At 46.8% G+C, this 21,839-nt stretch overlaps 1 pseudogene; it reads right to left on the reverse strand.

Annotated features, from left to right (window-relative positions):
- Positions 1–8,991: 8,991 nt before the first annotated feature.
- Positions 8,992–9,576, reverse strand: LOC147970624 (uncharacterized; annotated as a pseudogene).
- Positions 9,577–21,839: the final 12,263 nt, after the last annotated feature.

Here is a 21,839-nt window from a genome sequence, read left to right on the forward strand (position 1 = left end):
GGCATCAAGGTGAGCTCAAATGAAAATGATGCAATGAGATGAAATGATGTACTCGTCAAGACGAACATTTTGATATGCTACACGCACGAATCGGAGCAACGGTGATGAAGCTATGATGCGATGAATATGCTCAGAAAATACTGAAATCTGGGGGGACTTAGTGAAAAAAACACAAGTGAGCATCATATAGAAAAACAATGTATGGGCGGGGTTTAGCAGCGGGGCTAAGCCCAATAGAGGAGGAGGTCGGCCAGGCCCGCGAGAAGATGGGTTGGGCCGCCGGCGAGCTGGGCCAGGGAGGAGGTGGCCCACGCGGGGTTCAGGAGCGGCGCACGGGAGGAGCAGCTCATATGCTCGCTCCCGAACACGGTCATGGTGGCGGCGGTGGCTCTGGCAGGGCCGGTGAAGGCCAGGGACGATGGGGATGTGCGGGAGGCGCCGGAAACGGGCAGATCCGGGTGGATCCGGCCCCGGGGATCTCGTTCCCGGCATCGACGGAGCTCGGAGAGGCGCAGCTCCATGGCGGCGGCTGGATCTGGGGTCCGGCGGCGGCGTGGGCCGTTTGGTGGCCGGGGCGGCGCACCGGCGAGGCGGCGGGGTCGGCGCTTGCGAGGGTACTGCGGCGGCGAACAGCGGACGCAGAGCGGAGGCGCGCAGCGCTGGACGGCGGAGAAGGCCAACGGGGCACGCGCGCGGGCGGCTCGGGCCCGTTGCGGCCCGAGGCGGGCCTCCCGCGGGCCTGACGGGCCGCGGCGGCGCCGGGGCGCTGGAGGCGACGCGTGGCGCCCTGGGGTTGGAGGAGGGCGCGGTCAACGTCGGCGGGGCCAATGGAGGCGCGACAAGTGGCGGTGGAGGGCTTGCCGGCGCCGGAATTCGAGGAGAGGAGGTGGGAGGCGGCTGGGAGATGATTGGGGGCACGGAATTTTAGGGGGAGGGGTAGGTAGCTGCCCAAAATGGAAGGGGAGTTGGTTTAAATAGGAAAAGGGGGCTAGGATTAGGGTTAGGAGGGGGTTTCTTGACCCTGCGATCGCGATCGGGCGGTTCCGGATGTGAGGAGAGGTAGGCTGGACCTAGGTGGTCTGTGGGAAGAGAAGAGAGGGCAGTCCGGCACGGGTTTCCGGAGACTGAAAACGTCCGATGAATAAACCGACAACGGTGCCGCTACGGATGGCGGTTGGGCAGTCAAACGGGCTTCGAATGCGACGAAACTTGACAGGCGCTCTGCCGGTAGTAAACCAAGTCCACATGACAAGTCTCGGTCCAATCCGAAAACGTTTAACACCCGCACACAAAAAGAGGTAGAAAGGGGCACCGGGTGACATAGAAGCGCCGGATTGCAAAACAGACAACGGGAAAATGCTCGGATGCATGAGACGAACATGTATGCAAATGAAATGCACATGATGACATGATATGCGATGCATGACACGAAAGCAATGACAAGGCAACAACAGCGAATAACTGGAGGACACCTAGCACATCGGTCTCGGGGCGTTACAATGTGGCCACATGAATTTGGAAAATAAAGTGGGAGCATTACCTGACCAATTAAATATGTGTTTGTTAACTAATATCAGTATCATATCACAATTCGTATTTGAAGAAGTAAGCTTTGGACTTATGATTGGTGTGTTGTTTAGCTTCAAGAGTGGACTACTCCTAGTGTGACACATAGCAGCTACAAAGATTATAGTGTAGATATAATGGGAAAATCATAAGCATCAGGAGTAAAATCAGCAAAGTGGAACTTGCTGGAATATATGTGCTAGTATTGCCGGTATGGCTAGAAAGGCTTTGGATACCAGCTCTCTTCAACTGAAGGTGCGGTCCTTTTAATATCAGTGTAACTCTCAAAGGCAACACAACTCCCCGCATTCCCTTGCTAATCTTATAGGATTCAAGTGGGCAGGCCACTACAAATCCTATTCCTATGTTTACAAAATCCTACGAATCAAAGAGGCCCGAAGAGTTCAAAGTGTCCATCACAACCGACCGTATAGACCTCTACAGTGCAAATGTCCCTGCTCATCTTCACTACAAAGAACATATTGTACTACTATCATACTCCCTCCGTTCCAGAATATAAGTCTTTGTAGAGATTTCCACTATGGATCACATACAGATGTATACAAATACATTTTAGAGTGTAGATTCACTCATTTTGCTCCATATGTAGTCCATGGTGGAATCTATACAAAGACTTGTATTTAGGAACGAAGAGAGTACTTATTAAAGAAGAACAGAAGAGGAACATGCTAAAGAAGAGCAAGCAGATTTTGGATAATAAAATGTTCGTTGCACAGTGCCCACACATGATGAACCAGAGCGCATTAAGAATGCAACTCCCTACTGTCTCTCTATATGTGGTGCACGTGCTTTTTGAAAGTAAAGTAGGAACATTAACTGACCAATTAAACGTTATCTGTTTTAGTAATATCAGCATCATATCATATTCGTATTTGAGCAACAAGTTTGGAATTATGAGTGGCACGTTGTTTAGCTTGATGGATTCAGGAGTAGTGCTAAGCAGGTACAATGATGGTACTGAATATAAAGGCATGTATGCATGCAAGTCGCGTGACTTTTGTCATTTGAGTCAATCGACCATTTCAGGCGGTTGGATGAAGATCCTATGTCTCCTAACCCTTCCTCTTCCTCGTCTCTAATTCTTCCCATACAGAACACCGCATAGGCCGCCGGCCGAACCACCGGCCCCGACCCCCCGCCCTCCCCTGAACCGCCCCCACCGCCTTTGTTCCTCCGCCACCCCCACCCCCGCCCCTGCCCGCGTCGAGTTTTCTTCGTTCGGCGAGGCCCCACCACTGCCCCCCACAACCACCGTCCCCACACGAGCCCCTTCATTCGCACCGGCGAACTCCGGCGAGCTCTGAAAAATCGACTGACCCAATTTTGAAATTTAGTCTATTGTCATTTAACTAGTGTGGACTATAAAAGGGGAAAACCATAAGCATTGTGAGTATAGTGTTGAGCGTGCCATGGCAGATCTGAACGTGCAAAATGGACAAAGGAAACTTCGCAACCAATGTTTGCTTTCAACTAGCAAGTAACTGATGGACAAGAAAATCAGAGTAAAGTAGTGGCAATCTATTTCCTTGCTGCAATAAATATGTTGAGCAGATACAAAAGAGTACCGCCTCTGGTACGGCGCCGTGTATGCATCTGCTGAGAATTTGACGGTGCTGCGGTAGCAATGGCTGTCAGCGGCGTGGAAGAAGATCTAGGAGGGTAGACGGTGGCGGCGGGGCGCGGTGGACGAGACGGCCGTAGGAGTGGCGCTGGCAAGGTGGATGACGGCAGGGATGAAGCGAGAGGACGGGATGCAAGGATCCCGGCCCAAAGCCGTGGATGAGAGAGGTCGATCTCTTGTAATGGACGATGGCGTCGGGGTATCAGCTCCGGCATGGTGGCGGAGGACGGCGGTGGATGGGGTGGTGGACGGAGGAGGCTGGGGTGGAGAGGCTGTTTTGGTGCCCACGGAGTACGAATGGGGAAATGGAGGGAGAGAGGAAGGGGGGAACCATGCCTTCAGGGCGCGCTTGTGCCAAATGCGAGTAAATTTACAAACTTAGCCCTCATTTAAAATTTCCTACATCACAACAATATTAGTTGGTTGGGGATAGGACGGTAATCTCGCATACATCGAATATTTGCCGACGAGAGTTTCTTTTTTAGCGCCCACCATGTATGAATCGGGGAGGGAGTCGATTTCGGCCGAGGAGACACTGTGCTTTGGCACCCATCATGTATGAATCCGGGTGAGAGGCGGTTATGTCATGTTTGAGTGAAATTATAAACCTACCCCTATCAAAACCTATAGAAATCAAGCCGATAGGCTTTGCTTGTCAGGGATAGGCAGTAATTTCCATCTCATGGATTTTGGTTTCGGGCGGTTACTGCGACTTTCCCCGCTTCATTCATTTTTTTGCAGAGCAAGAGTGCACGTTTACCGTGCCAACTCAATTCAAAACCAGTTTGTACTCTATTTTTGTTCGGCCGAGATCCATTTGCGATTCAAATAAAATTCTATATACATCATTTTTTTATATATACTTTCAAAAGCACAACAAAGAATTCTGCTCCTTTATATGTATATAATATGATTTACAAATACAATGATCTCAAAATCATAAGTTTGAATTCAAAAAAATTCAAACCAAATTATGTTCTACTAAAATGTATGGATCAGTAATATCTACATATTAAATAACATAGATGCGCGTGAATTCATATGAGTATGCATGTTTGATAGATCAATTTTGTTTCGAGTATGAATTACATGTATCATCATCTCGAATTCAAATATTTGAATCCATTTTATGTTGACTCCTTTCACGCCCATCTCTCTGGCATGCTCCTTCACGTAGCTATCATTCTCTTTTCTCCAGCTCACCCGCACGCTCACTTCATGTTTCTCCAATCTTTGCAAACATGGTCTCTCGACGTCTCCCTTGAGAAGTGTCACACTCTCCTTATCATTATACATTACACGGTTTTCATTATCTCTCACGTCTCTACCGTTCTCTGGTATCACTAGGTACCTAAGCTTTCTTTTTCACCGCCACACACACAGTCTCACTTGTCTTTCACTTTGTCTTTCTCTCTATAGGGTTCTCTCACACACCCTATATGTCTCTAGATATGACTCATACCACTAAAATTACTCTCTCCTGCAGACACAACATTTGTTGCGGTCTCCTTTCCGTCTCCATCCTAGTTATAAACTGACATTATTCATTTGTTTACCGATCAGACAAACTCCCCCACCCGCTCTCTCTCTCTCTCACACACACACACATCTCCTGCCTCCACTCCCCTTCCCGACTATCGTCTCTCTCTCACACACGCACACACACAAAAAACTCTCGCTTTCGCACCCCAACTCGTATTTCTCTCACATCATTGACCGACTAGCCTCCAGATAGGTTTATACACCCGCACACTCGTGCTTCCACTATCGCGTACATGTCTCTCTCGCTCTCCTTTTATCTATGTATATTTTTCGTCCCTTCTTGAGACACGCCCTCTCAATCGTGCACACACACACTATCGCCTCATTTTAAGCTGATACCTCACACACGCACACACTCTTTGTGTCTTTGTCACACATGCACTCCGTCCTCCTCCTCTCTCCCTCTCTCTCACACACATAACATACACACACACATGGGCTTTTTGCAACAACTATCAAGATGCCCATGCGTTGCATGGAACATCAAGATGCAATTGTATGAGTATTTTATCTTGTGGGAGAAAAGGATGAATGAGGGAATGCCTTATTTGCAAATGTTGAGAGGGGTCTGGGTATATTTTTGCAAAATTGCCATAGTTTCCTTCCTATCCGTCAGATATAAATCGGACGGCCTCTATTGCAAGATGGCAGGCAAACCATCATCACCAACTCTGTTTTTTATCTCTAACTAGCAAGATGCCCGTGCGTTGCACGTAACATCAAGATGCATTTGTATCACTAGTTTATCTTGTGGGAGAAAAGGATGAACGAGGGAAGGCCTTATTTGCAAATGTGGAGAGGTGTGTGAGTACCCTTTTGCAAAATTGCCATAGTTTCCTTCATATCCATCAGATATAAATCGGATGGCCTATATTGTAGGATGGCAGGCACAGCATCATCACCAACTCTATTTTTATAAGAGTGTAGATATAAATCGGACGGCCTATATTGCAGGATGGCAGGCACACCATCCTCTCCACATTTGTAGATAAGGCCTTCCCTTGTTCATCCTTTTCTCCCACAAGATCTTGATGTTCCGTGCAACACATGGGCATCTTACTAGTAAGAATAGAAATTAGAGATATACCACTTCTCGAATTGAAACCAACAACATTCCTCCCTTATCTCATCGAAACCACCAAAGGAATATATTGAGTGAAACATAAGATATTTTTAGTGATACATGTATTTCAAAACTAGACTCTTTTCTGTCAAATCAGTGAATATGTATTAATCTACTTTGATCGTGTGGAAACGCATTGGCACATTGATAATAGTTATAACTACTTAATTTTGTGGACACTAGACAAACGGTGGAGTAGATATACGAAGAGAAGAGGCACACGCATGTGGTCAGTCTCTCGCTGTCTCGCGCGCATGAGAGTTACATAAAGGCACCGTTAACAAATAAACCATAAAACCCTAGGTGCACAATTGCTGCATGCGCGGGTACCGGGTACGTGGTGGAGTGCACCTTTGTAGGAATAGTCAGCTAGCGTGATAATTTGATCAGTAGGAGTTGATGGTTGGGACCACAGCTGAACGACCTGGAGGCGGTGGCTCGCTAGTTGCCACAGATCGAGTAACCACGTTTAAAATATCATTTTTTAGCGGGGTGAGAGTTCCGATTTTCAAGGGCGAGTTATGAGTACTTAAGTAGTTTTTAGAGCGATTGGTATGGAACGCAAATGGAATTCATAACTACTACCTCCTTGGCATATGGAACGCAAATGGAATTCATAAGTACTTATGTTGCAAGATGTTGAACCTGGTAGTTCTAGGGTAAATACTATGGTTTAGATGTTGGTTTTCAGTAATGAAAATTGGAAGGGGGAAACCCTTTAATAAAAAAAAACTACTACCTCCGTCCTGGTTTACTAGTCCCCATCGTATTTTGGGTCAAAGTTTGTCCACGAATTTTACTTATAAAATGTGAATGGAAAACGAGATTTTGTTATACCCACAAAAAAGGACTAGAGGGAGTGATTTCTCTGACACGGACGCAACCGCTCATAGCGCAGGCATTGAATTAGCGCGCTGGCCAAGAGGGCCCCACTCGCTACAGGCCAGGCTGAACACGCCTCCTCGCCACATGCAACCGACTTCAGACTGCCCCGCCTGCCTCCATTGAATCCGCAAGTGTGCCAGCAACATGTCCTTCCGCGAGCCAGCTGGCATTTTAGAACACAACATCGGCTGGCTCCTCTCGTCCGCTTGCTATTTAAACAAGGCCAGACGCCTGGCAAGAACCCCACCACACCGCTACTCCCCACATCCTACTTGCACCATCTTCTCCACACTCAGCATCAGGTGAGCAAGAAAACGAGTTCTCCGGCATAAAAGAGGGCTGGGTGCCCAGACAAGCCAGGCTACTCGCTGCCCCACCTCCCTCCCCGCCCCAGGTCATCAGTACGATGGGCGAGGCTGCAGGTGGGCAAGCAGAGGAGCAAGCCGCCGCTCCTAGCTAGCCCCTGGTGCATCAACTCGATGCTCCAAGCCCGCTCGCAGAGGAGTGGCCAATTGCTGAACGCCGGCACACGGGGGACCACGGCGTCAAGTGCACCGTGGTTGGCCGCGCCATCCGACGCAAACATTGGCGGAACCGCGGCATGCTGGCGGAGGTGGCCAGCATGTTTGCGGCCATCGCCGACACCGAGAACTAGTAGACCACGGGAGCCGCTGCTGCTCTGAACCCATGAATGCTACAACCACCGCGTCGTCGGCATAGACACCCGGTGTGTTGCCTGGTTTGGCTCAAAACATCACGGACCCCAGCCGCGGCCGGCATTAGAAATTATACCTGCTTCTAGAAGTTATTCGCGGTTAGTCAAAAAATGACCAAAATACAATTAATTACGCATGGTCTTGACTTGTTGTGCTCGCACTGGTAATAGGAACTTGAGGTTATACTTTATTTATAACTCTCCTCACATTTTTTTGGCTTTGAAGTGAATCATGGTTGTGGACATTATCTATGAATGTGCAGATATCTGTGAACATGAGTTTGATGTGGAAGTTGAACTTGGAATGTTGGGCTTGCGCGTGAACTATACATGTCCAGTGCTTCGTCTATTATTGTTTAGAAAGTAATTATTGTTATTACATGACCCAAAAAAAGTTATTTTGTGCCACATCAGTAGATGCACGAACATCACAATAGGCATGCTGACTGGATAAACATTTGAACCTAGCTATTATGAAGGAAAAATTGTATTGACAACAGTTTTAGATAGTAGGAGATGCCTAGCCTGCTCTGCCTCTGCTAGCTTCTTTCTGGCTTCTTCCATATCTTCTTTAGCTTGGGTGAAGAGAGCATCTGATTGCTCTTTTCGCTTCTTCAAGAACTCAGCTACATTCTCAAGGGCTGCTGCATGCTTTCTTTCAGCCTTTACTAGAGCCATAAGGACACGAACAGTTGATGACTCCACCTGGCTTGTGTGTATTCCAGCATCATCTAGGAATTTGCACCTTGTGTCTAATCCAGCATCATTAGGGAACTAGCACCTTGTGTGTAATCCAGCCTCATTTTGGAAACATGATCTCTAGGTTGACCATACTTCCCTCCTCGCAGGAACTGCATCCTGACATGAAGTAACTTATTTTTTAGATCAATACTCAGAGCAACCCAGATCCATTTAGTAGAAGCTAGATAAACAGGACTGAGAGAAGTGAATTCAAAAGGAAAAATATAAAAATAGACTACAAGGTGAGAACACCCACTTCCTACATCAAGCTGAAAATGAAAGCACTAGGACGATTAATACTCTTCTTATTACACATCGAAGAACACGAGGCTAAGAGAAATAGGAAACTACAACATATACACATCGAAGAACACGAGGCTAAACGAAAGTAATTGAAAGGGTGTTACTTACCAAAGCTCATTTTACAGGTTTGGTGCAGCTCCTCTTTAACTTGCCACGCTCCTTGAAGATGTCCCCAATATCCCGTGTTTGGTCTTCATTGCTTCTCTGCAGGTTCGCACTCGTGGTTTGAAAATCTCAACATGGCAAGAAAAATATACTAGTAATACTCACACATCTTGTGGGCAACATTAAAGCACTTGTCTGCCATGTTAGAGCATCTCCAACAGAAGCGCAACGCGCGGCGCTTTAAAAAAGTGTTTCCAGTGCTGAGATCGAGGAGTAGAGATATAGACTAGAGACTAGAGAGTAGAGAGTAGAGACATAGATAGTTCTCAGCATAGATATAACATAGATAGATAAAAATAGATAGTTCAACTACTCCTCGTCGTCTGACTCCTCCTCGGTGATTTCCTCCTCCGACGTCTCAATGTAGGCGTGAATATACCGATCGTCGTCGGATTCCCAGGGCAACGCTGCTCCTAGCCTCATGTTGAATTGAGGATCAGCTTTTTGCGTACGCTTGTCCTCGCGATAGGCGGCTCGCCCCGCCATCCTCTTCTCCCTCTCTGCCCTCCTTTGCGCGTAGAACTCGCGCTCGTTGATGATGTCCTATGGGAAGCGTTGGCGCCACAGCACCATTGCTTCCTCGTCCATCTCGGTGATGCCAAGACGGTGCTCCCGCCTCCGGTTATCGCGACGATCCTCGTTGGTGATAAGCCACGGCAGAGGTGCGAGCTCCTGCGCCCGCTCCCGCGTCGGCACGTTGGGGAAGTTCAATGTTCTATGAGGCCACCGGAGGCGCCATGCCGCCGCGCCGTACACATGGGCGACCTTGTTGGCGGTGTCAAAATTACCGAGGCTGAGGCGCATCCCACGGAACCGGATCTCAGCGGAGAAGCCGTCGGAGGGGCGCGCGCGGACACTGTGGTATCCCCAAGTTTCCTGGCGACGCGGTGGCATGGTAGCATGGCGACAGCGAGGCGAGAAAGAGCGGGGGGGAGCGGTGGCGAGGCACAGAGCGGGGAGAGAGCGGTGGCGAGGCATAGAGAGGGGAGAGAGCGGTGGCAAGGCATAGATCAGTGGGAGGGCGTTGGATTTTATAAAGCACGTCGGACGCCGCGCGGCAAAACTAGTGCGTGTCCGGCCACTTTTTCGCGCGCGGGTGTGATCCTTTCCCGACGTCCCTGCTATCTCTACTCTCTTCTCTACTGTTATATTTATTTTATATTTTATATTTATCTCTCTTCTCTTCTCTACTGTTATATTTATTTTATATTTAATATTTATCTCTACTACTCTACTCTCTACTCTTTTTTCTACTTTCTTTTCTTTTCTCTACTCTCTACTCTTATAAAACCGAGTTGGTGATGATGGTGTGCCTGCCATCCTGCAATATAGACCGTTCGATCTATATCTGATGGATAGAAAGCAAACTATGAAAATTTTGCAAAGAGATACCCGCACCCCTCTCCAGATTTCCAGAAAAGGCCTTCCCTCGTTCATCCTTTTCTCCTACAAGATAAACTACTCATACAAAAGCCTCTTAATGTTCCATGAAACGCATGGGAATCTTGCTAGTTCTAAAAAACTTTCCATCATTTGCCACACTACTAGTTACATATGAATAACTTACCCAAGCACAGCGCGATACAGGAGTGAAGCACAATTACAAGCTGATATTCTGTTGGACAATGGAGGCTATAACCAATTACTTTTACGGGAAAAATAGCAACTAGGAAATCTGAGGGGTAGGTATGAACAAAATTGGAACTACACATGTACTGCTAAGTGATTCAATACAGACATTACCAATCGAGGAGGAGAACGATGGTCACGGTGGCCTCTGTGCATCATGGTCCGCAATGCGAGTCAGTTCATTGTCCACGACGGTGGTGCACTGCGCTTGGCGTCGGCTCCATGTACGACGATGACGAGGTGGACCATGGAAGACAGTGCCGGGGAAGAGGCTCTATGTACGACGATGACGAGGTGGACCGGCTCCAGTGCGGCGTACGAGGTCGTTGATGAGGCAGATGCGCTGTGGTGGACAAGTTCACCCATGGAGAAGGGGAGGAGCACGAAGGCTACAGTGTCGTGGATAATTCTATTTTCGTGTGGGGATAGAAAATGGGGAGTATTCAGGTGTACTACTCTGGGTGCCGGGGTGGGGTTGGCTGGGTAGGGTGAACCTAAAATTACGAAAGCAGGCCCCTACCAAGCGTAATCCGTAGACCTGTTCCGAAGGTTATGATGGTAACTTTGCACTGCTCGAATCAGGGTCGCGGGAGATTTTCCCGCCAATCTCAAAATTTTGTGACACTGAACTCCCATGTGGCGTGTTGGGTGATTGGGCTAAGCAACTAGCGAGTAGTACTAGTAACTACTGGTACTCCCTCCGATTTTATTAACTCTGCATATTACGTTTGACCGAAGTCAAAATTCCTAAAGTTTGACCAAGTTTATAGAAAAACATAAACATTTACCATAACAAATATGTATGATGTGAAAGTACATTTAATAATGAATCTAATGGTATTTATTTGTTATTGTATATGTTAATAATTTTTGTTATAAACTTTCTGAGAGTATACAAAACTTGACTGTGACCAATGCTAATATGCGGACTTAAATAAAAACGGAGGGAGTACACATTTTTTTCTTGGTTTGTAGTGAATTAATCATTTGTTGTAATTGTGAAATAAATATATTAGGCTGCTGACTTCGAATGTAATGGTCTCTACAATTCAATAGTTACAATCATTATTGAATTCCAAGGTGTATACGAGGTCTATAGTACTTCACTATATGCTCAAACTCACATAATCCCAATCAAATGAGAATCTAAATGCATTTCATAGTTATTACTTTGTAGGATGCAACAAAACCAACCGTAACTCTACATCATCCATTATAAAAGCAACATTTTGAACACATCCCAATGTGTGAATGAAACGTGTAGAGAGAGCTTGCGAGGATGGAGCAGATAGGGCGGTAAAGATTGTGTCTATGTGGACAAGACACTAGGAGACAAACCTAACGAGAGAGAGAGAAAGAGAGAGAGAGAGGAAGAAGTTAGGTCTGTGAGATAGATGGAGACATGTAATATACGTGAGATGTGTGTGCATCCGAATTCTGTAGACGTGGAAGGAGAAAAGACAACAGGTTTGATGAGAGAACAGGAAAAACATGGGCGAGAGGGGAAGGATCTCGTGGGTTGAGGGATTGATAATTTTGTGCGGGAGAGAGAGGGATTGGTAATTTTGTGTGGGAGAGAGAGGAGGGATGAGTCAGTCAGCCGTCGTCACATCATCCTGCTTCCACATGGCCCCGCATTCTCTAGTGTAGTGTGGTCGCTGTCTTCGATCTCCTCGATGCCCTCTTTGAAGGTTGAGGTGTTGTGCATGTTGGGGTGCAGAGAAGCACAAGCGAGAGTGGTTGCCATATAGCCTTGGATGGGGATGAATTGTGTGCTCGGGGGAGGGGGAGTGTGTGTGCATTGTGTGTGTGTGTGTTAGGTATTGAGAGAAATCAAACCTATGGAGAGAAATGTGTTTGTATGTGAAGGAAAGCTACATGCTAAATAGTGTTTTCACGAAGAGATTGTGCGTGCGAGATAGAGAGCGATGTGGGGGCCTTGAGGTGGGCAGGGACCGGGTGAGGCTGTCAAAATGTGTGCGTTGATGCATGTGTTACATGTAATCGTGTGAGGGACAGACGAATCGAGAGAGATGGTTGTTGTGTTACGGATGCTCCTCTCTCTCTCTATCACACACACACACAAGTACAAATAGAAGACCGTTCTCTCATGTATACACAATGTACCGACGTCTGTCTATGTCTCACTCATGCCTGATCATTTGCACATTCACACCTCTCTATGTCTCTATCACACGCACACCGTCTCCACATTGCCCTTCCGCCACAACACATATATGGACACATACACACGTTCTCTCTTAGTCACACACACAAAATCAGTATTAAAAAAACTAGGGCGCACCTAAAACGTCCAAATCCAAATAAACACAAACTGGAGCTAAATTCAAATATATGGGAATATTGTAGCGTCAAGAACTTCTCTAGGAAAAAAAGTTGAGTAATATTTGGGGATTGTTTTCACACACAAAAAGGTTCGGTGGGTGTGCTTCGAGCGCGGCACGATGACACACCATTCGATCGACCGCACGACCATGGTTCACGTGCTTGCACAAGATTCTGTATCGTGGCTGTGGTAACTAATATAAGCGCTGCCTCAGTCTAATGTTTACATGTACTAGTACGGTTTTCTTTTAAGTTTGACCAACCCTATATAAAACTAAACTAAGCTCCCATACGCACACTCATCAATATGCCGCTGCCGCCGTTGCGCATGCTAGCGCCCGCATGCTCCGGCCAACCATTTCTCGCCCATCACCACCGTGTCACTGCCATCCCTGTACCATGAAGCCGAAGGCTCGCCCGCTCACGTCGTTTGCAGTCCCTCCTCGCGTTGCCGCCGCGCTGCCAAGCATGCAAGCAGCTGGTGGAGCCGCATCTATGCATGCAGTGTACGAAGAGGAGGACGAGCGCGTGCTCTAGCACGCCGATGAGGAGGAACTAGCGTGTCATTGTCGTCTCCACCCGCGCGGAGGAGGCACACATGGTGGCTATCGCGGCGGAAGCTGGTCGCGCCGCGCCGAGCCCGCAAACCGGCTGTGGATGCGGAATCTACCTTCGAGACCTTGAACGCCACGTGGATCCTGCAATCTGAAGGAGCAATTTGGGTCAGTCTACTTGTGAGCCGTTGGATGCAACATGGATGGAAAGAAGGGCTTCTTCAACCTCCGAAATTAATGCACTATTCATCTTCTCAGCCCGCCACATGCCTAACCGCCTGTCGCCGCCGCCCCACCCTCCCCTGAACCGCCTGCCACCACCACGCTCCCCCCACCCCCGCCATCCGTTTAACCCCGGGCACAATCCATTTTTCCGGTGAACTGCATTGCACACCCAACACTCATAAGATAGATCATGGGCACCCTGCCACCCTAATATAGATACTAGGGTAGCTTCTCTGCCGTCTTCTTCCTTTGCTCCGTCGAACTTCTTTCACAAATCGACTGACCCAAATTATACTACTAGTACGAACGTCTTAAGTACAGTAGGAACACGAAGATACGAGTAGTAGTATTGTCGGGATGTTGGGTTCCGGCAAACCCTTAAGGTTCGAACACTAGGGTGCGTGCGAAATCTTTCCCTCCAACCGATCTACGCTCTAGCTCGCTAAGATCTTGCGGACGAACTCGACGAACTCACAACATAGAAGGACACGGGGTTTATACTGGTTCGGGCCACCGTTGTGGTGTAATACCCTACTCCGGTGTGGTGCTGGTGGATTGCCTCTTGGGCTGATGATGAACCATACAAGGGAAGAACGGCCTCCAGAGTTTGAGACGTTCTTGAGCTCGGTGAGCTTGTGTGTGGGGGGTGGTCTCTCTCTTATCTCTCTAAGGTGGTGGCTAGTCCTATTTATAGAGGCCTGGTCCTCTTCCCAAATATCGAGCGGGAAGGGAGCCAACAATGGCAGGCTAATTTGAAGGGGGACAGCTAGTACAAGCTATCCTGATAAAATTAGTCTTCGCCTGCACAAAGTTCTGGTGGTGACGCTGTTCTGGGCTCCACGATGACCTCCGTCTTGCAGTCCATGGTCTTGGTCTTGTTGCACCGAAATGGCAACCTTTGCCTGAGGCCTGCGCTTGCCCCCTTTGCACCAAAGAGGAAACAAGGACGCTGTGCGCGCTGGCGCCCGCCTGGTGTCGATCGTCACGGCTCACTTCACGAGAGCCTCGTGAGGTTCGCCTCGCCTTGATATCTCCGCTCCTCGTGAGCCTGCCTAGCTAGGCCACTCCAGAGGAGGTCTTGCGTCGTCCGCCTCGCGAGGCTTGGCCCCTCGCGAGGGTCTCGGGTGCTTTGTTGGTGAAGATGGGTCGTACAGCCTGCTAGCTCAGCCACGCCCGGGCCGCAGGCAGGCAAGTCTGGGGACCCCCGTTCCCAGAACGCCAACAAGTACCAACTGCAAGAAGAAGAATAGTAAGATATAGTACTACTACTACTGTATGTACTAAAGAGTTCAAATAACGAGAAAGAACATAAACATAGTTCTGCTGGGGCTCAGCACAACACACCCCTGAAATAAAACTAAGCAACTAGTCTGTTTGATACTTTAGTAGAACCAGCATGAGCGACGGCACTGCCACCTTACTCGGAGTCCGAGTCCACGTCCTCATCCTTCTTCCTCTTCCTCTTTGCCGCCGCTTCTTTGCTTGAACCGGACACTAGGCTCTACTTCTTCATCCAACCCTTGTAGATATTTAAACAAAGGTAGGCATCCAATGCTGCATACAGGATGTGATCTTCATCTATTTTCTTCGACTCCCATGCATGATGAAACTTGTGGTGAGGTTTCTTTAGTTTAGCGTATTAAGGATCAATGATGGCTGCTGCCAGGGTCAGCATTGAAGGCTGAGAGGAGGACACCAGGCTTGCCTTCTGGAGATCGAAGGGCTGGCCTACAATGAGGCCTATCCGACCTAGGACATCCCTATCGTTCCTAAAGTCTAGGGTAACGAATTTCACTCTTTCGTCCTTGACGAAGTTCTTAAAATCCTGGCACTCAACGTCGGCATGGCATATGTGGTAGACCAAGAACACATTATGTACGCAAACCTGGATCACGGCGGGCTTCTTCTTCTTTGCCTCCTTTGGAATCTTCTCGCTTTCCAGGACTGTGGTGTACTCAACATCTAGCCCAGCGACCCACTCATCCTTTGAGTTTTCGAACATGCTGCTGAAGCTAGCAAGGCATCCTTTCATCGTCGCAAATCCACGTGTGTAGATGACGATGAACTCATCGCTGGTGATGGCTCTAACCTGGTACTCAGCGGCGACCATGGAGATTTGGGAGGACATGGATTTTGGAGGAGGGTTAGGAGAAGTTGAACTGGTGTAATGTGAAAGGACGGGATGACTGGGAGCAAACTATTGTAAGGTAGAAGACGGGGATGAGTAGGGCGTGCGAATGGCATGGGATTGTTGGCTTGCCCAGTGGATAAATGTAACACCCACAATGCGGCTATATCTCCCACGTGTCGAGGCACGACTCAGAGGCATAACCGCATGGTGGTTTAGTCGCAAGTGGGGTAATCTTCACACAATCCCATGCACTGAATAAGAAAGGGATAAAGAGTTGGCTTACAATCGCCACTTCACACAAATAACAAGTTAAACATACATCATCCAGAATACAATCAAGGTCCGACTACGGAACCAAAATAAAGGAAGACAACCCCAAATGCTAGATCCCTGATCGTCCCAACTGGGCTCCACTACTGATCAACCGGAAAAGACACACAACAACGATCAAGATCTTCATCAAGCTCCCACTTGAGCTCGGTTGCGTCACCTGCACTGGTATCATCAGCACATGCAACTGTTTGGAAGTATCTGTGAGTCACGAGGACTCAGCAATCTCACACCCGCGAGATCAAGACTATTTAAGCTTATGGGTAGGATAAGGTAATGAGGTGGAGCTGCAGCAAGAGCTAAGAAAAATATGGTGGCTAACGTACGCTAATAAGAACGAGAAGAGAAGCAACGCAACAGTCGTGAAACTAGAAGTGATCAAGAAGTGATCCTGAAACTACTTACGTTCAAACATAACTCCAAAACCGTGTTCACTTCACGGACTCCGCCGAAAAGAGACCATCATGGCTACACATGCGGTTGATGCATTTTAATTAACTTAAGTGTCAAGTTCTTTACAACCGGACATTAACAAATTCCCATCTGCCACATAACCACGGGCACGGCTCTCAAAAGTTTATACCCTGCAGGGGTGTCCCTACTTAGCCCATCACAAGCTCTCACAGTCAACGAAGGATATTCCTTCTCCCAGAAAGACCCGATCAGTCTCGGAATCCCGGTTACAAGACATTTCAACAATGGTAAAACAAGACCAGCAAGACTGCCCACTGTGCCAACAAATCCCGTTAGGAGCTGCATATATCTCGTTCTCAGGGCACACCGGATGGGCCAGACATCGGGTAGACATAGACCCTGGTTACCCAGGGGGCGCCGGACATCGCCCAGGTTGGACCAACACTCAGAGGAGCACTGGCCGGGGGGGGGGGGGTAAAAATAAAGATGACCCTCGGGCTCCGGAAATCCAAGGGAAAAAGGCTTAGGTTGTTAGGAAAATGTAAAACCAAGGTTGGGCCTTGCTGGAGGAGTTTTATTCAAAGCAAACTGTCAATGGGTTCCCATAACACCCAACCGCGTAAGGAACGCAAAATCAAGGAACATAATACCGGTATGACAGAAACTAAGGCGACAAGAGTGGAAGAAAACACCAGGCATAAGGCTGAGCCTTGCACCCTTTACCAATTATATAGATGCATTAATTAAAATAAGAGGTATTGTGATATCCCAACATATCCATGTTCCAACATGGAACAAATTTCAACTTCACCTGCAACTAGCAACACTATTTGTGGGGCTGAGCAAAAGCGGTAACATAGCCAAACAACAATTTGCTAGGAAGGTGGGTTAGAGGCTTGACATGGCAATATGGGAGGCATGATATTACAAGTGGTAGGTAGCGCAACAGAGCGATAGAACGAACAACTAGCAAACAAAGATAGAAGTGACTTCAAGGGTATGATCATCTTGCCTGAGATCCCGCAAGGAAGAAGAATGAGTCCATGAAGAAGACAAACGGACGTAGTCAAACGAATCCTCACAACTCCGGAACGAAACCGAAGCTAATGAGAGAAGCAACCCGGACAGAAGCAAGCAACATAGTAAACAACCATCACATAAACATGGCATGATGCACAACCAAGTATGATGCATGTCCATTTTAATGAGGCAGGGCAGCTCGGCACGCGCGCTGTGAAGAGGCCAGCGAAGCCATGCGGAAGGGTCGGTAAGGCGGCAGCGAGGGAGCATGCTAGAGCTCGCCGGAGTAGCTGCAGGGGAGGCATGGCGAGATGGTGAAGGTGCTGCAGCAGCGGAGGACCTGCGAGGAGGGAGAAGGTGGAGGACGGAGCAGGTCCGGCGAGGAAGGAGAGAGATAGCGGCGGCAAAGGCCATGGAGGCGGGGTCGGCTGGAGCTTCGAGCTTTGAGCTCGGCGTCCATGGCAGGACGACGAGGAGGCTAGAGACGCGAGGGCAAGGCGGGCGAGACGGGAGGCGACAGGGCTTGTCGGGGCTGGCTGCTGGTGCCCCAACGAGGACAGGAGCACAGCGCCACAGGAGGAGGTCGGGGTCCTGGCCATGGGGATCGCCGCGAGGAAGAGAACGAGAGGAGGGTGAGATGGGGATCGAGCGATGCGGGAGCGGCGGCGGGTACGGGAACGAAAGGGAGAGGACGAGGAGAGGCTGAGGGTTCGATCGGGCCTAGGGCTAGCTTTAGGTCAGGGACGGCTGGGCCTAAAAGGGCTGGCTTGGCTGTGGCTAAACACATGGGCCTAAATGGCCTGGCTCTCTCCTCTCTCTCTTTAATTTCTCTTTAACAGAAAGAGATTAGAGAGAAGAAATGAAAGAGAGGGTTAGGGAAAGAAGTTGAACACGCAAATAATTTTCCTGGACTCACAAAAATGTGCTTGTTCCGAGAAAATAGAAAAGGCCATGATTGAAAGATTTAAATTCAAACTCATTTGATTTAAATTCAAATGATTTGAATAGGAAGTGAGGGTTGGGAATGTCAAAAAATGTTCGGATTTTTGGTGGAGCTCCGGAATATGATGAAAGAATATATGGCAAGGTTGGAGACCAAGAATTAAGATAAACAAAAGCATTGGGATAATTTGCAAGTGTGTTATGGTGAATTCCAAATTAAAGAAATATTTAATATAGCTCCCTAATTTTGGGAGGATGTGTTATAAAGAGAAGTGACCCTTCCCTCGATTTAAATAGATCAACCATCTATGCAATTTATTAGCTGAGTTGAGATGCAAAGATTGATGACATGATGGCATGATGACATGATGCAATGCAAAAATAAAAGAGCAAGCACAAATGAAACACATGGTGATCACGAAAATATGGAAGTCTTATGAAGCGTTGATCTCGGGGCATCACAACACTCCTCCACTTACAAGAGATCTCGTCCCGAGATCTAGGATGGCACCGGAGGGAAAATAGAAGATGAAGGGGTAAGACAATTTTGCTTCTTTGACAAACGAGTGAAACCAAAGAACCTTGAGAGGTTGAACAATTTGAAAGAAAGAATACAACAAAGATGAACAAAGTTGAAAACACTCTGTTAGAAAAGAGGAACAAGGAACATTACTAGAACCTTGTAGGTTGAAAGACATAAGAAAAAGGTTCTAATGGACAGGAAGTACATGCAAGCACTCTGAATGAAACAAGATGATAGACTTGAAAAGATGAAAAGAACTAGAGAAGAGGACACAACACTCTAGATAAATAGATGAGCACGAAAAGAACACGATCCTCACAATTCAAGATGATGAGTGAAGAGAGCAACATCACAATGCCTCTGGAAGAAATGAAAGAATGGAATGGAATGAGCGGAGGGAAACAAGATCTTGAGAGAGTACGCTTACAACAAATGCTAGAACGAGTTGTTGGATTATCAACAACGAAAGGATAAGCTTGTTGTGGGCTTATGAAAGACATCTCAAAATTATGAGGTGACGACCTGCCACTCACGGGAAAAAGATTTGATTGAGAGGTAGAAAAGATAGAAAAGCTTCTTCCACCAAGGTGATAAGATAACTCCAAGGAAGAAAGTGATGGGTTTACATATCTCATTCCTGAACTTGTGAATCATGAAACACACAGAAATTGTCAAAAATGACATAACACCACCTCAAAAGATAAGGTAGGAAGAATTGCACTTCGGAATGCAAGATGAAGAATGCTTGACCTCCTCAAAATAAAACATGTGTTGAGCACTATGTTTATCTTTGAGTATAGCTTGGCGGACCATAACTTCGAGAGAAATCTTGAAGAATGAATGAAGAATGAAAGGAATCCTTGATGAGCCACCATGTTGATCTTCCATGAAGAACTCCGGTAATAAAAGAATGATCAAAAAGAAGTGAAGGATGAAAAGAATAGGATTGAAGCCTTGCAATGATTTAGGTGGAGCTTCATGATGATATAACCAAGAAAACTTGGAACTCCGGAAAGAAAAGATGAAGCATCTCGAACCGCAAAATGTGACATGATGAACACTCTAGAAAGAAGAAACTAGATCAGTTGGATGAAACAATAATAAGAATTATGTTATGCGTATCCTTCACCAATTTAGATTGATGACAAACAACAGATTTGGCATACTACTTATTCTCGTACAAAGGATTAAGATAGATATATCGTCACTTGGGAAGGTCTTCAACAAACCGCCGGTAGGATTGGAAAGAACGAATGAATTGATATGATAACCAAGGAAGAGAACTCTTGAACGAACCACCGTAAGAATTGAAAATGAACGAAGAAAAGATAAAGAAACACCGGGGAGAATAAGAAAATGAACGAAGATAATTGAGGGAATTGATACAAGAGAACGAAGAGATCACGAACTGATTAGAGAATATTTGAATGATGCACCGGTAAGATTTGTAGAACGAGAGCTGAGAGCTGGAATGAATAATTCTGAGATGATGGGCTCTGTATAATCAAAATAAAAAAAGATTCCTGAATTGCTCCGGATGGGTGAAAAGAATTATCACATCGAAAACAATTATGAGAGGATGGCAACAAGCTTGAAGTTCGCATCTTTGGAAGAATGGGTAAGATTTGAGGAGAAACTCTTCTTCGGTCTTCAAATGTAGAGAATGACAATGAGGAACACCACCATGAATTGTTGAGGCACTCCGGAATGAAAAATAGAAAGGTTGAACCAACGGTGAAAATGATTTGAAAAAACAATCTTGGAGAAGGCATTTGACTGATGATAATTCATTCTTACGTCAAACTTGGAGAAGAATTTGAGAGTAGCTCCGGAAAAATTAGAAGAGTTAGGTAAGATCGTGGGAAAATACCTGTGGGTTAGGGCCCGCTCAAAAGATACACTGTTGAAATGGTTTTGAAGATATATTGCACTGGTTAAATTAAAGAGCTTGAATGAGATAACATCCTCGAAATAGCTTGAACGGATTAGGAGTGAAAACACGAATCTTCTGAGATATCTTCGGCACTTCAGACATGAGTATAGATAGGTGAGCGATTAATAGGTGCAACGGCATGGGAAAGCATTTGAAATAGGGAAAAGGATAAGATCAACACCTACAACTTGAATTGAATCCACCGAAAAAGAAAAGATGAACGAAGAATGAACTTGAAGCTCCGTTAGTATCTTCCTGAGAATCACCAGATAAGAACATTTACGGAAAAGAATGGAGATACTTCCCATCAATAAAAGGATCTTGAATAAGAAACATGAGTCCTTCAAGAAAAAGGGTGGGAGGGCGGGAAGAACAAAGACAACTTGGGACGGATGAAACAAAGACCGTTGAGAAACTGAGAATTGATCTAGAAAATATTGAAAGGGATGGAATTAACTTGAAGAGAAGCACACCAGTTGAAAAGGACTGACATGACAATCTCGATTATCATGAATGATTAGTATTCACATAGGAATATTAGAACACCGCTTAGGAAAGGTATGGAACCCACACTTGCCATTGAATCAACTCGAAAACCACAAACCAAAACAAAACAAAGGATTGGCTTGCAGAATAAGACGGAAACAAACATATGATAGACCCCATATCGTATCATGTGTCTGTTGGAAGGATATCCTACGTGATACTTGAATTCCCACTTACAAACTCCCAAAACTTACTGGTTATGCAATCAGGTGTTGGGGATACGGGGGAAGCATAATATCTCACCCAAACTAACAATCCCTACATCCAGTTGTATCCATCCTTCAACACATAACCAAGAAACCATCGGAAATCATGTACCTCAACCTTCGAAAAGCATCTGTTATAAAAGTTATGGAAATACTCCCAAACTCCCGCCCTAATACTGGGTGGCGTCGAGGTTATCTCACCAACAACTGCATAAAAGAGATTTTCAGTGTCGGCGAACTCAGGTATTCTAGAACTGCAACGATAAAATTGTGATGACAACACCTCGGAGCTCAACTCCCCGGGACACTGCCACAACCCCTAAATGTTAGGAGGCACCAAGAACAATGTTCTCGTCAC

The sequence above is a fragment of the Triticum urartu genome, chromosome 5A (genome assembly GCF_056163025.1).
Source record: "Triticum urartu cultivar PI428250 chromosome 5A, HENAU_Tu73, whole genome shotgun sequence".
Lineage (NCBI taxonomy): Eukaryota > Viridiplantae > Streptophyta > Magnoliopsida > Poales > Poaceae > Triticum > Triticum urartu.